We start from the raw sequence: 15,637 nt of genomic DNA, 5'->3' as shown, positions 1-15,637 counted from the left end.
CATAATCGATATCAGTATTTTGTTCAATCTAAAAACATACAATTATATCAATATGCAGTACATTTTAAAAGCACACATTTTAACAGCAGCTGGTTCAGCCTGTATTCATAAATTTCACATTTTTTAAAGTATCTAAAATCCTGGTACTTATTTCTGTTATGTACTGAATGTTTTTATATTGATTTAAACTGGCTAAGCAGCATGTCAAAATTAAGCTGTATACTTATATAAACTTTCTCGACACAAAGCAATGAAATAAAAAAATATGACGATGTACAGTTATTGCAATTACAACAGAAAAGGTGAAAAAAAGGGGTAGCACCAAGACTGAAGAACATACATGTACTTGTTGTGTTCAGTAATCTTGTACTGAACACAACAAGTACATGTATGTAGTCAGGTCTTGAAATTAACAGTAGTCCCATGCCCATAGACTACCAATTCTGGTTATGGGGCGACCATAGTTTGCAGCTGAATGCCCACTCAGGCTACCACTGATTATGTGATGAGGATGGAAGATTTATGGACATGAAAGAATCTTAATTAATAATACAAATATTTCCAATAGAGGAAAACTTGCGATATGTACACCATCTTTTTCAGATGTTTCTTTGCTTGCTTGAAATGCATTGATTGAACATGTCACATGTCTTATAAAGAGTCATGTATCAATGAGACATTAGTCATTTGTGGCACGACATTCATCGAGTTGAGCCGTGACATATAGTCGTGTTGTGGAGGCTTATTTTGGACAATACAGTCCTCACAGGAATTTCAGTACTTTCAAAGCTGACATATTTTGGAATGTAATCCTCCTTGTTTCTGTTGTCTTTACCCTATTTTTTTTTTTGTCATCTGGTATGCCAACTTTGAAAAAACACAGCCACAGTAAAAGTTTACCATGAAATGTATTTATATCTGTTTACAATTGTATTTTTGAGGTCATTTGTTAATTTGTACATTGTGGAGAGGAGTCCTTGACCACATAATCAGTTCAAAATCTGACAGCAATGAAACAATTAGTTTCAAATGTTTCTTTTCACACCTTCACATTTGAAATGTATAACCATGAAGGACTCTCCTGATAATACTAATGACTTTGTCCTCCTGTCGTTTCAACCAGAGCTTCACTGTATTTCCTAATTCAAGTAATTGCAGTAATTATGACCTTTTTAATACTTTAAATTTCTATGGAGCCTCTATTCTAGAAACAAAGGAATCTATTTCATGTTGGTTTTAAATCCTAACCAAAGGTAATCAAAGTATACAATAGACACCAGCGGAAAGATAAACAACAAGGCGGAGCCGCGTTGTTTATCTTTCCACTGGTGTCTATTGTACTTATGCCCGACAAGTTCACAGGATAGCAGGATTAGTCCATCTCACCCTTGCTAGACTAGATTAAGATAAAGTACACACTGTCTCACCCCTTGCCAGGCTAGGTGATGATAATACTGAGATAAAAATGTACACATTCGGATGGGGACACACACAGCATGCAGTGTTCACGGCGAAACAAATAAGCCATGCAACATTCACAAGCCCTGTTAGGGCTGAACAACGAGACGTGTCTTATTTTATAGTGTAGCTCATATGAATATATGTGTAAAATTCGTGTTTTAAATGTTTACCGTTTCTTTTGAATGGTTACAGTTGTGCCCTTCATCCTTAAACCCTTACTGTGCAGTCACTACTCCATTCATGGTACAGTAGTATGACTTATTTTTAATACTACTCGCCACAACTATTTTTCTCCGTAATTAAGTTCTCCTCGTAATTTTGGCAAACTATTTTGGTCCTCTTGCATTTCATTCTTGAGACCCATGGAGGCTTCCCATGTGCAGGCATATGGTTTCTGACTTTGCTGGACTGGTTTTACTTGAACTACAAAGGTCAACCCAATTCACACCTTCTAAATCCCCCTTTGTCTTACACTATCCAATACTGATAAGACTTCAGCAGCAACTCAGACAAGGAGTTGGTTATAACCCGCTACACAAACTTTAATATTAGCTCCGGTAGAGGACTGCTAATCCCGTACATGTCAAACAATGTGTCAACATTATGACAGATAAAGGGCATAAGGACAGGTATTCATTCCTAAATTCCTTCATCAGTGTTTATCTTATCAGTGGAGCCGTAAAGCTTACACAGGATCATTCTTTTTCAGGACCACTTTTTTGTAAAACTGCTTCACAACTGTTTTGCAAACCTAAATTTTAATCCCAGTCAATCTGAACTGGATCTTTAAATCCATGGCTAATTTATGACTGTATAATTTGAACAATTCTGCTTTTGTTTTTTTTGGAGGGTTGAACCATATATAAAAGGATTCTAAAAGCCTGTATTTAGATTCCAAGATATGGATAGACTGTTAGTATTGTGCTGAAACCAGGAAGTAACCTTCAGTAAACCCTGGAACAGATATTTTATTATTTGCATTCATGTCACAAACACTTCTATAAATCAGTCATTTTGTTTTTATCACATCTACAAATCTCACAACATTATTCTACAAACCTATGTATTTGAAAACTTGCCAAGTCTGAACATTTTACACACCATGCATCAATTGTCACATACACACCATTTGTTTACAGTTTACAAACAAATCAAATTACACTGTGTACATTTTACAACTGAAATAAAAAATAACCAAAATTGCTTGTTTCCATTGTATAACCGAACAATATTTCAATTCAAGAATTTATATCTATTTTCAAATCGACATCTTAAATGTCTATAAGGCCAAATAAAGTTGTTTGGTTCCGGTTACCCGACACCACCTAGTTTTTCACACTGATCCTAAACTTTTTTTTATATATTCAAGAAAAAAATATAAGAAAATCGCAAAAATTGTGAAGTTTCGCAAGAAATAGTGGATGTGGAAACTGACATCAACTGAAAAAGACATATAAAACTGTTCCAATCTGTAATGGCTGTACATCCTAACTACAAAATTCCAAAAATTACACAATTGTGCATTTTGCAATATAGTGTGTATTAATTATTACTATTGGTTAAACACTTCATACATTAATTTTTAGTACAGAGCTGTAACTACATAAGTAGCTATCTTTAAAATTTGATATCCTAACAATTTAATTACAGCAATGATAATAAATTTTTAACCTTTAAAAGCAACAATGGTGTCTTAATTGTATAAATCTGACATCAGGTTTTAATAATTCACAGAAATTATTTTCTATTGAGCTAACTGACGCAAAGACGTTAGTTTTTGGACGACCAATAAAAAGTTATGATCTATCTCTTGATGTATACGATGTACATTTTGTAAATCATTCAATGTTACTATGTATTAATTATTACATATGTACCAGAGATTACTTGTACTGGTGTGAATACATACTAGTGGTATTTTCACCGCAGTGCAATACCGAACATATTGCATGCCTGCATGCTCATGATATACAAATGTGGACGTGATCTTTTGCTACACATGAAATCGCATGATCGTGTGGCATGATTTTTATGGAAATTTACCGTTTCCTATAAACATACGGTGTATGTAATATTATATTATAGCATTACCAATTCCAGTGAATTTTGTGACGTCATCGCTGTACATTATTACTGATAATGTACTCCGTTATTGGGCATCGCGGCCCCAGAACGAACATAACAATAAAAGCTTATGTCCGTAATGAGAGATGAGATTTGTTCTGTTTCTTCATACGACTAGGTATTTTTTCGAAATGTATGTTGTAACTTATGATTGTCATTTCTACTGTTTAAAAATACAATGCATTCATGAAACAAATTTGTGTTCACAGCAGTTCATTGAAGTGTATATGTGTGTGTACGTGTACGTACGTGTGTCGCTATGATTAGTATTCAGCTTCCGGGCCGAACATGGCAGACGATATTCAGCACTGTGTATATTATACATTGTTTTGCGTTTCTCGGTCTACAAATTCACTGGAATTGGCAAAACTATAAAATAATAACAATAATGTATGCCCTCCCAGTCCATAATGGACTCCAAAGTTTGCTTTCGTCCATTATGGGCTGGGAGGGCGTACATTATTGTTTAAATAACGGAACCCCATGACACAGGAGTTCCAGTGCGGGTACTCAGGGGTATCAATGTTACATTATCAAGTTTTAGGATGTCAGTTACAGAGATATACTCCAGTTAAATGTACATCATAACTAAACAAGTACAATGTACATGCCTATTTTACACAGTTGTTTATCCATAAATGATGATTTTGATCAATGAGAGGAACTTCATATTCATAGCTAGATTTTACCCATATTGAGGCAAAACAGTATAATTAGTTTACATGTTTTACATTCCAATACTGTTCTTTTAATAAAACATACGAAATCACAATTTTGATCAATGAGCGACCTCATTGATACCCCTGGATGACCCAGGTTTATTTGGAAAAAAGTACCAACATTACTTCCCGTTGAGACCAAAAAGTACAAAATTGATAAACATCACATGAATATGTATGACATTCCAAAACTTAAGAATCACATGAAATCATAATACTTTGGTGTATTTGCAAGTATACACATGTCTTTTGTTTTGGTGACCTCGGTGTCACCATGTGGAAGATGTCCTAAGGTAACATTACATTGTCTATAGACCTGGACCTGATAGATACAGGCCAACTGAAACGTGATGTCTCACGGAGTCACTAGTGGTACAGTACATGTCTGAACCTGGCCTAGTATATACTGTGATATTGCTACATTCATTCACTACATAGATTCAGCCAGTAGACAGACTAATACTGGAAATTTCTTTAGATAATTTAAAATGTAGATTAAAATTTGAAATGTACATCAAGTGCTCAGTCAGGGTGGTAGAAAATTGTGAAACATAACTCATAATAATCGAGTTCTCAATAGTTTGAGACTAAGACCTACACATGTACCAGCGTTAATACATTTTATTTTAAACATGTACAAAACAGTAAATATTTCCCCTGATATTTTCCTGTCTGTTAATGTGTTACAGAACACAGTGTCTACAGCAACACTTGTGGTATAAACAAAGAACTCTAATTTGAATTGGTTTTAATTAATGGTAAATACAGGTGATACAAATGTAGCTGGACTGAATGGTACAAACAAGCATGTTCCCTGTAAACATCACACCATAAAGTCATCCACTGAACTAATTCAAAGAACAATACTGTCACTGTTGAACAGATACAGGCTGTAAATACCACTGTGGACAAGTCAGATCTAAGTTACACCAAAATTGAAACTAGGTGTTCTACATGGTACACCAGCTGATCAGAACAACCGCTACTTAATAACGTTAGCTCGTGTGTTTACATTCAATAAATTCCCTTCCTCCAGCACACGACAGTTTCTACTCTATTATAATATGAAGAAATACTGTACGAAAAAAATTTCAACAAAAGTAAAATCTGAGTAAAGGTGAACCCACCTGGATTGAAGCTAACAGACAATGGATCCATACTGGTTTTCACAAGTCACTTGGGGAAACTACTTACAGAGCTGTTTTTGCACTTAAAAACATACCAATGTGAGACAGACCTACTGACGACTGTTGACAATACAGTGACCACAAATGTAATGACAATAGTATATCGGTTGCACTGAATTAGTATGTAGAACAGCAAGTCACGAGGTACTGTACTTATACATATGTATTAGGCACATCAGTCTGAGTACAATGGCCAGGGGTCAAAACAATAAACAGGGCTGCCATGAAAACAACCTCTTCATTGTCTGTCTGTGCGCAAAGTCTGACCTAGCAGATGAAACTGACGTACCTTGACTACAAGTACAACCTACCTTGGCAAGTTCAATGGTGTTTTTGAAAAAAAAAAAAATAGTGGGAGGGAAGGATTACTGCATGGACAAAAGTTTTTTTGTCCTGATCGTGACATATACAAGGGCATATGGGCTAATTGTTAACATTGTGTGGTACAGCCAAATTCCACTGTCACTTCTTATGAAAACAAACGAACTCTGATGACCTGCATATTCACATACCTTTGTTGTCTCCTAAAACGGACCTGAACACTTTAGAACCTCATTTTACACCCGAGTACATATTACACTACATTTTGAATAATTCATCACAGAAACTGATGTTTTATGGATGACATAATACTACTGATGGTTACGTATGACAGGACATTTTGATGTCAATAAGACAAATCAATTCTGTACTTTTTCTTGATGGATTGGACATGTAGATATAATAATATAGAGTGTATTGACAAGGTGTCTGTTCTCTGGAGAAATCCTGACCCTAACAATTATTACCCCTGGCACGGATCTATAGTAGCACAACTACTTCCTCAACTCTTGGGCAGCATACAATCCAATGCAGCCTCTATAACTTAAGCGCATAACATTAAAGTTTTCACATTACAACCTCTATCCTACCAGGTCCCTAATTATATACAAATGTAGCTGGGTTACTAGTCATTTGTCATTCAGAAACAAACACCAACAAGGCTCGAACCTACACAACCTGCAGATTCCACGCCGGCCACTGTAGCCATTCAACCATATGTGTTATCAGCAGAGACCTGTCATGCTTTTAGAATATTATGACATTTCATTGCCACAAGGCATTGATAACTACAAAGCGTTTGAATTTTTACAATCTTTCTCTCTGACTCAAAATTTCCTGGAGTGACGCAAGATTTTGTCCAACCCTGTGCAACTGAGTGATCGGTGACTGACCTGGTGCCAGTGGTACTTACCTAGATCTAGGGTAAACGTCAATAACTTACTTTATTGCGGCCACAACTCTACACACACAGTGGTACAAGTGGGATTTCAACCCACACCATAAAAATCACTAGTCCCATTCTCCGCTATTCAGATATATACATGTGTTAAAATTGTCACTAATAGTAATACTGTTATGCACACCTTTTTGTCAGTTCAGTCATTTGTACTGCCATGCCAACCTTGTACTTTGTTAGAATGACACATTCCCTATAGTCGTAATTCCAAACATGTATACGTATTTATTGCTTGATACAACAGACACAATCGTGTCAGTATAGTATCTAAACGTCACAAGGAGAACTGAAACCACAATAGAATGATGTTTCACCTTGTTGCCCTGCATTACAGTGTATGTATACATCCTGAAGTGATGTAATGGCTACTTGTATCAAGGCTACATTGCCATTAGGGTAATACCATAACTGTTTACACAGCACCGGAAGAGACAACAAAAACATTACATTACCTGGACGACTTCTAAAACTAAACTTTTCCTCTGAGGCATCCACATAGTTTTATCAGTGAACACTTTGTCTACAATGTCTACCACGACAAGACATGTCCTGTGTGGTAAGTACAAACAGAGAAACGTTCCACTTTGACAACTTTCTAGATGACTGATTGATGCTGTTTAAACTAGGTTCATTGCACAGCTGAAGCTAAATTATTGATCTGATCATTTATCATTCACAAGTCACTGTAAAGGTGGTCTAAACACTAGCATTATCTCTTGCTGCATGCCACATGAATTATTCATACAATATCAATAATGAGTATACAATAAGTGTAAATATTACAGGTGTGTAGGAAACTGAAATGGTGGCGTAGAGGAAGACTACACTATAAATAGAATACACCTACACGCACCAGTATTTTAACAAACCACGGTGAAAATATGAAATGACACAAGACAGTGTTGATGACACTTATAGTTTTAGTGAGGGCTATAGAACATTTTTAGTGTAGCTGGTTAAATAGTACCGTAATTATAGGCGGAAAACTATTGCAACCACAAAGCGGCCGCAGAGGTGGGTATGGGAGGGTGGTTAGGGGTTTGCCCCCCTCCTACAGTGTGTGAATTTTTCATTTTGAAAACCTCAAAGGCCTCTCCTTACACTATTTTGACACAATATTGATGATTCAATTGTTGATGTGACCCAATATTATTGAGGTAAGGAATACTTGCTAGTGAGTATAAGTATAATTGTTCGATAGCAACCACAAACACTAAAATATTTTACCCATAAATTTCATAGCTTTGGGGACCCTTTTCACTATTTATCCAATTTGATAGCCAGAAATGTATTGCTGACAGCCGGTTGTTTTAGCCGGCTTTCAGCTATTTTCTACATCACAAAATAGTGAATGATGACAAAATTACACGGGTGAAAGGCGATATGAACCCATTCCTACCCTGCCAGACCACTTAAAGGCCCAAGTCAGACTAGGATGAAAATTTGGGTTCTGAAAACTGATGTCCGACAGAAAAAGTTAATCCAGAACAAAAGAATAAATTCTACATTGTATGTAATTCTTATGATTGTACTGATAAGATAAGACTGACTTGAGGATTGAAACCTTGCCGTTTAAATTACAGGTACCACATTTTAAAAGACACGAATTGCAGAATTTGCAACAACACCTGGATGTGTTTTCATCACCTATACATGTAGGGTTAGGCCTATGTGTACAATAAAGGAAATCACTATAAAGACCTGATGAACAGTCCCGTCATTGTGCACACCTAGACTTTATAGAGATGGAACCAGACATTTGGAATCTGTTCAAAATTGGATACAATAGACACCAGTCTAAATAAAGTGCAGTACTCTCCTTTTATTGATGGATCTGCATTTGAATCATTCAAGGAAACATTACCCTGGGCAAAGGAACGGGTTGTTTTATTCTCTTTTGATAGATTGTTAGCGAAGGTTCCTTACTTTAATGGGTCTAGTCTGAGTGGTGACATTTCACTATCACCTTAGGATGTGAATGTTGTGCAAAGTAGTAACGCACGTGTTATGCCACACTTTCTGCAACATGCATCACAAAGGCTTAAGCTGTCAAATTTGAAACCTTATGTGTCCATGCTGTGCTTTAAGATTACATGATAGTCTAACATGGCTATTCCTGTATATCACAATTTCCCTGGAGCAACAAATGATAGAACAGAATCTTGTCAAATATTTATTTGAAGTCTGAAGATTCTAAAACACCAAAAGAGATATGGTCCTAAGATTTTTTGTCAATGTGTACAATCTTTGAAAGAACATGGAATAAAGTTACTGAAAATTCATACCCCCCTCCCAACATACCCATTTTCAAAATGTGTGAAAACAACACACAGAATAACAATAGTATTCACCCTTCCCCCATTTCCAATTAAACAGTACACACAGAATAACAGTAGTAATAGTATTCAGGTTCAGTGCACCTTGCAGAAAATATAATTTTGGAAACAAGAATGAATGTTCATACATGTAGTTTCAAAATTTGGGTTTCACTTTCTGAAATGTTTGTGACTCTGAGTAGTAATTTTCAGTAGTTTTGGATATCATGGTTTAATAGCATCATTAGCTATTATGAAAGATTATGACATTCTATCACTCAGGCAAACTGGAAAGTAAATGGCCAACAGCTAGATGTAACCATATACATACATACAACTGTAAACAATTTGGAATGCCTGCAGTGCTGCATGGCAAATTAACTACTTATACTTCATAGCTACGTATATGTTTCAATGTAAAATTTCTGGTCACTTATGCATGTACTCCTGTAAACATTGAATGATCTCTTGCATTCAAGGACAGAAAATATAATCCATGTTCCCCTAGAAATAGAACTGATCATACAAAATATATCTATCACTTTCAGTATTACAATGTACCCAAGAGACTTGGCTATCTGGCTCAACACCCTGGTTGTTCTGGCAAACAATATTGTTGAGTTTAGATAGCTAAGTCTATGAGCTATTGCAGCATAGACCCTAATATCACTCAAGGGGTTATGCTTATAGCTATGTGTGAACCTTTTTGTTCACGGTCCAAATTTCAATTCTTTTTCATATCATATATGTACATACCTACAGTGTAAGCTTCCTACACTCTGTAGCTCAAGCTGTGTGTGAAATTTCTAGAGTTTTACAGCATCCACCCAACCTATATAGTGAAATGTGATATTATGCAAACACCAGACACTCACAATAAATAATTCAATATGCATAATTCATTATGGAGCTCGGGAAAACAAATATTATTAGTCTTTTCGACTGCCGTTTTCCATCAATCTTCTGTTTACTTTCCTGATGACATCCTGGATTCACTTTCAAATTGTCTGGAGTTTTAAAATTCATTTTTCATCATAAATATTTTTTTTTTGGAGATAATTATCTGTGATTATCATGTTAGACTATACACTATTTTTACCATGACCCTGACAGTAATTATTTAAAATATTATGTATCAATTACAGAGACCAGATTTGAACCAAACACACTAAATGCAGACACCAATCTTTAAAACAAACAGACAAACAATAACAACTGCAGGAGCAGCAGTAAAAATTAAAACAACATCACCATCGCACGTTTTATCCTAAGTACAGTATAAAATAAGAAATTATGTAATCCATTTTTCATGGTGAGACTCACCATTGTGCAATTGTTGTGATTAATTGCTGATTACAACCCCTGGGAATATAATATCAACAATTAGAAATACTAATGCAAAAATGAATAACTACTCCAATATTATACTTTTGAGCCTATAAATAAGTGAGATAATAAAATAATAACCAGTGAAATCCATATTTCAAAGTGTATTTATCTTAATTTTGTAAGACTTGGCATAATGCAATATGCTGTAACGGATGAGAGAACCCCTGGGAGTACTACTAGTCATGATGGAGTCATGATGGGTGAATGGTTAGCGTGACCGGCTTGGAATCTACAGGTTGCAGGTTCGAGCCCCGTCGCTGCCTGCTGTTTGTTTCTGAGTGTCTAAAGTCCTTGGGCAAGATTTGAACCACGACTGTGCCTCAGTAAACCCAGCTGTATAATTGGGGACCTGGTAGGATGTAGGTTGCAATGTGAAGGCTTTAATCCTATGCGCTGAAATGGCTGCATTTGGATTGTATGCTCCCCGGGGAGTTGAGGAAGACTAAAGGGCCGTTGTGCCGTTCTGATCCGAGCCAGGGGTAATAATTGTAAAGCGCTTTGAGCACGGAGTGGGAAAGCGCTATATAAGAAACCAACATTATTATTATTATTAATTCCATGCAAAAATGAAAGAACAACAACATTAGTATAATCACACATTTGATCCTAAGTGAAATATGAAAATTTGAAAGCCATGAAATCCATTTGACAGTTCTTTAATTTTAATATTGTAGGATTCAACATTATGCACTGCATTGTAATGAACTAGACAACCCCCTGGGAGTATTTTAGATCGACACTCTGCAATGTCTGATGGACAGACATATTGATCTGAGACTGTTTATTAACTCTGACATTCAAATTATAGCTGACTGGCTGTAATTTAATAATATTGATTTTAATTAGTCTTGCGTTTGAACATGTAATGAGCAGAACACTGTATTTTGCATATGATTGAAGACATTGTGCAAATGAGTGCAGGTAGCTATACTACTGGGGCGCAGTAATCTTATTCCGAGACGTACATTACTTGTTCGTGTAGTAGTGATAGACTCATTAAATTTCATTTGAAATTATAGCTAGCCACCATTTCAATTATCAATATTGGCTTTGTAGCTGATGGACATGTAAGGCGCAGGACAATACAATCTGCATATCTTACAGGTAGCTTTACTACTGGGTGGGGTAAACTTTTCATATTCTAAATATTTTCTGAGGTATATTTCAATGTGTAAGACAAGAGTGAAAAAAAACCAGGTAAATGAATATAACAATTTTGAATTGTAGTTATTCTCAATGTCTTACTTCTGATGACTAACGAGAAGTAACCCTTATTTGACATGCAGTTTCTGAACAATACTGTTTTTGTAATTACAAAAGAACACAGAAGCAGCTCAAGTTTTCAGCATTGAGGGTTTGATCTGTATTTGTAGACGATCTTTATCATGACAAATTCCATAGTTACAGCTGACCTGTTTTTAGTACGCATGTATATGTATGTTTCTATATTGCAGAAAAATTTGAGTGGTGAGACAACAGTATCACAAACATATGTAGTCTGAATATATTTGGTATCACAAACAGTATGTACAAGTATTTCAAATCTTTATGGCCACCAGTGTGCCCTCTTAATTATGATAGACAAATTTTGTTGTTGCGAGTCAAAATGATAAAAACTGGCATTTCTTGTGAATCACCACATAGTAAGAGATAGTGGAACAAATTTTGGTGCGTCACTAGAAATTGTGTGCATCAGTGGCACGTCAAATTGGCTGAGAGGGCACACTGATGGCCATCCTTATAACTGAATGTTGATACTACTACCAGCAAGTTATGATATTGCTATGTAAAGATGTCTGAAGAGTGGCTTTTCAATTGAGTACGTGTTTCACTTAGCATTCATTTATATATGTGGACTACATCATACATGTCTATAAATATTAATAGATTTGGAGCAAATGTCCATGGCCATATTCCTGTTCAAACAACCTGTTTAGAAATCTAAAGCATGGTATCTATCATAATCTAGGTGAAATGACTATTAAAGACATGACATTTTCTGAGCCAACACAATACAGAAATCAAAATCTACAAAACACATTCCATGGAATTAATTTTTGATAAGGGATGCACAAAAAGAATTTTAACACAATATATATATTTGTTGCTTTCATTTATAAATCAGGAATGGACTTAGAAATGTTTTACTATCATACGATAAATATCTAAAGAGAAAGACACAAGACTCAACTGTATAAATTTTATGGATTGACACGTCACCTAATTTTCACAATACTCCGGATGAAGGACTAAAAATTACCAAACTTACCATAACTACTGTACGTGCTTATTCATAAACAGGAAAGACTACAACCTGGTGATGCCATGTCGTGCGTGCCATCAACAAACATAACAATGTTCTACTGATTGAACCAATTGTATAGCAGGAAGTGAAAGTTATTCTGGGTGATGTGGTGAGGTCAAAGGTTACGGCACCTATATTGTATATCACAAACTCCAACACTGTAATTGAGGAAATTCAATCGGCAGGAAAATGAAAGTGACTCACACGGTATATAATATTGTTAGGTCAGAGGTCGAAGGTCAGAGAACTTCAATTAGACTGAACAGTCACCACGACGACAGACAACTCAATGCAGAAGTATCTTTTTTCCACTACAATGGAACAATGACAGTGTAAAACCATCTGTTGGTTCATTTGAAATACATGTTGAGTAGAACTAAGAAATATAATTAGAACACACTAATCCATCCTGTTTTTTAAAACATATAATTGTACATGTTTCACTGTGCAGTTTTATTGTTTGATATATGAAATTGCAAAATAGATCAAAGCAGCTACATTCTATTTTTAATATTTACACTATCTATGGAATTCTGAACCTAACAATTTTTTTCTTTCAATGACTGAGGATGTTAGCACCCTTCGAAATTTTTAAACATATTCTTTCATACAATGATAACCTATTTACCTATAGTCTAGAAGGACTAAAGCTACTTACTATCCTAAACTCCCATTACATTTTTTAATTTATGATCAAAAATTTGAAAAATCAAAATTGCAGGTGGGATGCTGAGCTGAATTAATCTACAGGTAATCTAATACAATGAAAACAAGAGGAAAGGATTACAAACAAACTCTTCTATGGATAGTCCATCTACTCACTTGATCGGTGACTTTGCTGTATTCATTCATTTTTATAAATTATAGATACATGCATGCTTGCATCAAACTGATACTGATCTGTTTTCCTGACATACATGTAGGAACCTCACCTGATCTATGACATTGTATACTGGAGATCCAGGTTGCTGTTACTCCTGGGTGAATCTGTGATTCTGCTATACTCAGTCACTAGTTCATCTTATTTTTATTGTAATATAGTGAACAAGTCTAGCAGAAATCACACATTTAACCAGTATAAAGGCTAAGTTACTTTGGGTATTACATTTCAAGCTACAGCTGTGTAGTGCATTTAATTCAAAAAATATATATTTATGATCAGCTTCACAAATATGAACCATACAGCATGTTATTTTCTTTGTAGCAGTTAAATCCCATATAACATGCAGGATCAATTTTTTGTTCTGGACTAACTATTTCTATAGTTCTGCTAGACACCTATTTATTACACCCAACTGTTAATCATAATCTAAACTGGCCTTTAACTTATAAGTTTTTTATAAATACATTTCGCAGGAATCAAAGAGGAAGTGAAACACTACTTTGAAAATATTGACTTCTGAAACGTAGCTGATCTCGGGGCAAAATAATATTCTCACTCATATCAGGTTGTGTTGATTTACATTACAGTATATTAAAAACATAGCGTGATCTGTATCGAATTACAAGATACTGATACAATTCATAAACAGCTTCATTTCACAAAGTTTTGCCACTGGCCATGTGTACACTTTAGGGAGGCTGTGGCTGGTTCTGTTTAGAGTTCCTACCCTCATAAAATACATACTGTGTGAAGATATATTTGTTGCATTCAGTTTTTATAAACAAAATAATCTGGATGGTTTAATAGATAGTTTTATCAGTTTTTGGATACCGGTAGTACTTTTTACTAGATCATGTGCTGCCCATGCGCTATTGAATATTGAAAGAATATTGGCCAAATCTGATGACCAAGTCTAAAAGTTAAATTTGTGCCATGAAGTACTCTATTTCAAGATTCTTACATGTACATGTAGATTTCATTCCTGAGGAGAGTTTGACCATCTAGCTGAGAATTAAGTCAGTTATCAAATATGACAAACATATGTATGAGAATTAAGTCAGTTATCAAATATGACAAACATATGTATGAGAATTAAGTCAGTTATCAAATATGACAAACATATGTATGAGAATTAAGTCAGTTATCAAATATGACAAACATATGTATGAGAATTAAGTCAGTTATCAAATATGACAAACATATATATGAAGAATCTATCTTGGAAACATGTCTGTTTTAAGACATTTCAGATCTTTACATTGGCAGGGGAGCATGGATTCCAAGCTTGCAAAACACACGCAAAACAAAATTGAACAAATTGAGGCCACACTTACCTTCACATCAAAAGTTCACCATGAGTGTATGAAATCTGTAAGTCACCACTTTCTATAATTGTACAACGTAGTATGAATACAGTCTGATAATTGGACAAAGCACAACAATCTGCACTCAACACAGAACGACGGTCCTTGTACTCCCTTCAAGACTCTGAAAGAAAATCCAAAGAACCAAAGTTAGGTTGTCAAAATAATAGAATGAATGATTCATGGCATGTGGTTAGAATGAATGAATCACTGACTGGGAAAAGTAAACAATTGTGAAATACACATACACAATGCTGAAAATAATAAACTGTGGTGGGTGGAGAATGAACACTTGATGGGACAGCCTTAAAGTTTTATGAACACAAGTTATGAAGCCATACAAATTCTTCTTCTGCTTTCAAAATTGAGATAACTTTTTTTTTCTACTTTTCAGAACAATTCTTGCAGTATCTCAATCTCAAGATTTTCCAGTGCAGAATGTTAATGTTCACCGCACATGAGATGAGAGAGATATAGTTTTAAGTTTCTACAGAGTGTATGAAATGATGACATATTTCTGGAGTACACATACATTACATGTATATATCAATCATCCCTCTTACTAACACAGTTAATATGAAAATCAGCGACATAGACAAGTGTTGTGATCC

At 35.1% G+C, this 15,637-nt stretch overlaps 1 protein-coding gene across 3 annotated transcripts in view; it reads right to left on the bottom strand.

The window, feature by feature from the left end:
* The window catches only part of LOC144447019 (uncharacterized), a 30,526-nt gene extending 14,889 nt beyond the window's left edge, over nucleotides 1-15,637 (bottom strand). For 2 of the 3 annotated variants that reach the window (XM_078136881.1, XM_078136879.1), the window contains exons 1-2: nucleotides 15,559-15,637; nucleotides 14,997-15,150 (exon numbers count right to left, since the gene is read on the bottom strand). The gene's annotated coding sequence lies outside the window, so the exon portion shown is untranslated. Of the gene's footprint in view, nucleotides 1-12,743; nucleotides 12,806-14,996; nucleotides 15,151-15,558 lie in introns of those variants that run through there. The other variant, XM_078136880.1, reaches the window with a different exon arrangement.

This window comes from Glandiceps talaboti, chromosome 16 (assembly GCF_964340395.1).
Source record: "Glandiceps talaboti chromosome 16, keGlaTala1.1, whole genome shotgun sequence".
NCBI lineage: Eukaryota > Metazoa > Hemichordata > Enteropneusta > Spengelidae > Glandiceps > Glandiceps talaboti.
The sequence above is the reverse complement of the archived record's forward strand: the minus strand, read 5'-3'. Positions and strand labels throughout refer to the sequence as shown.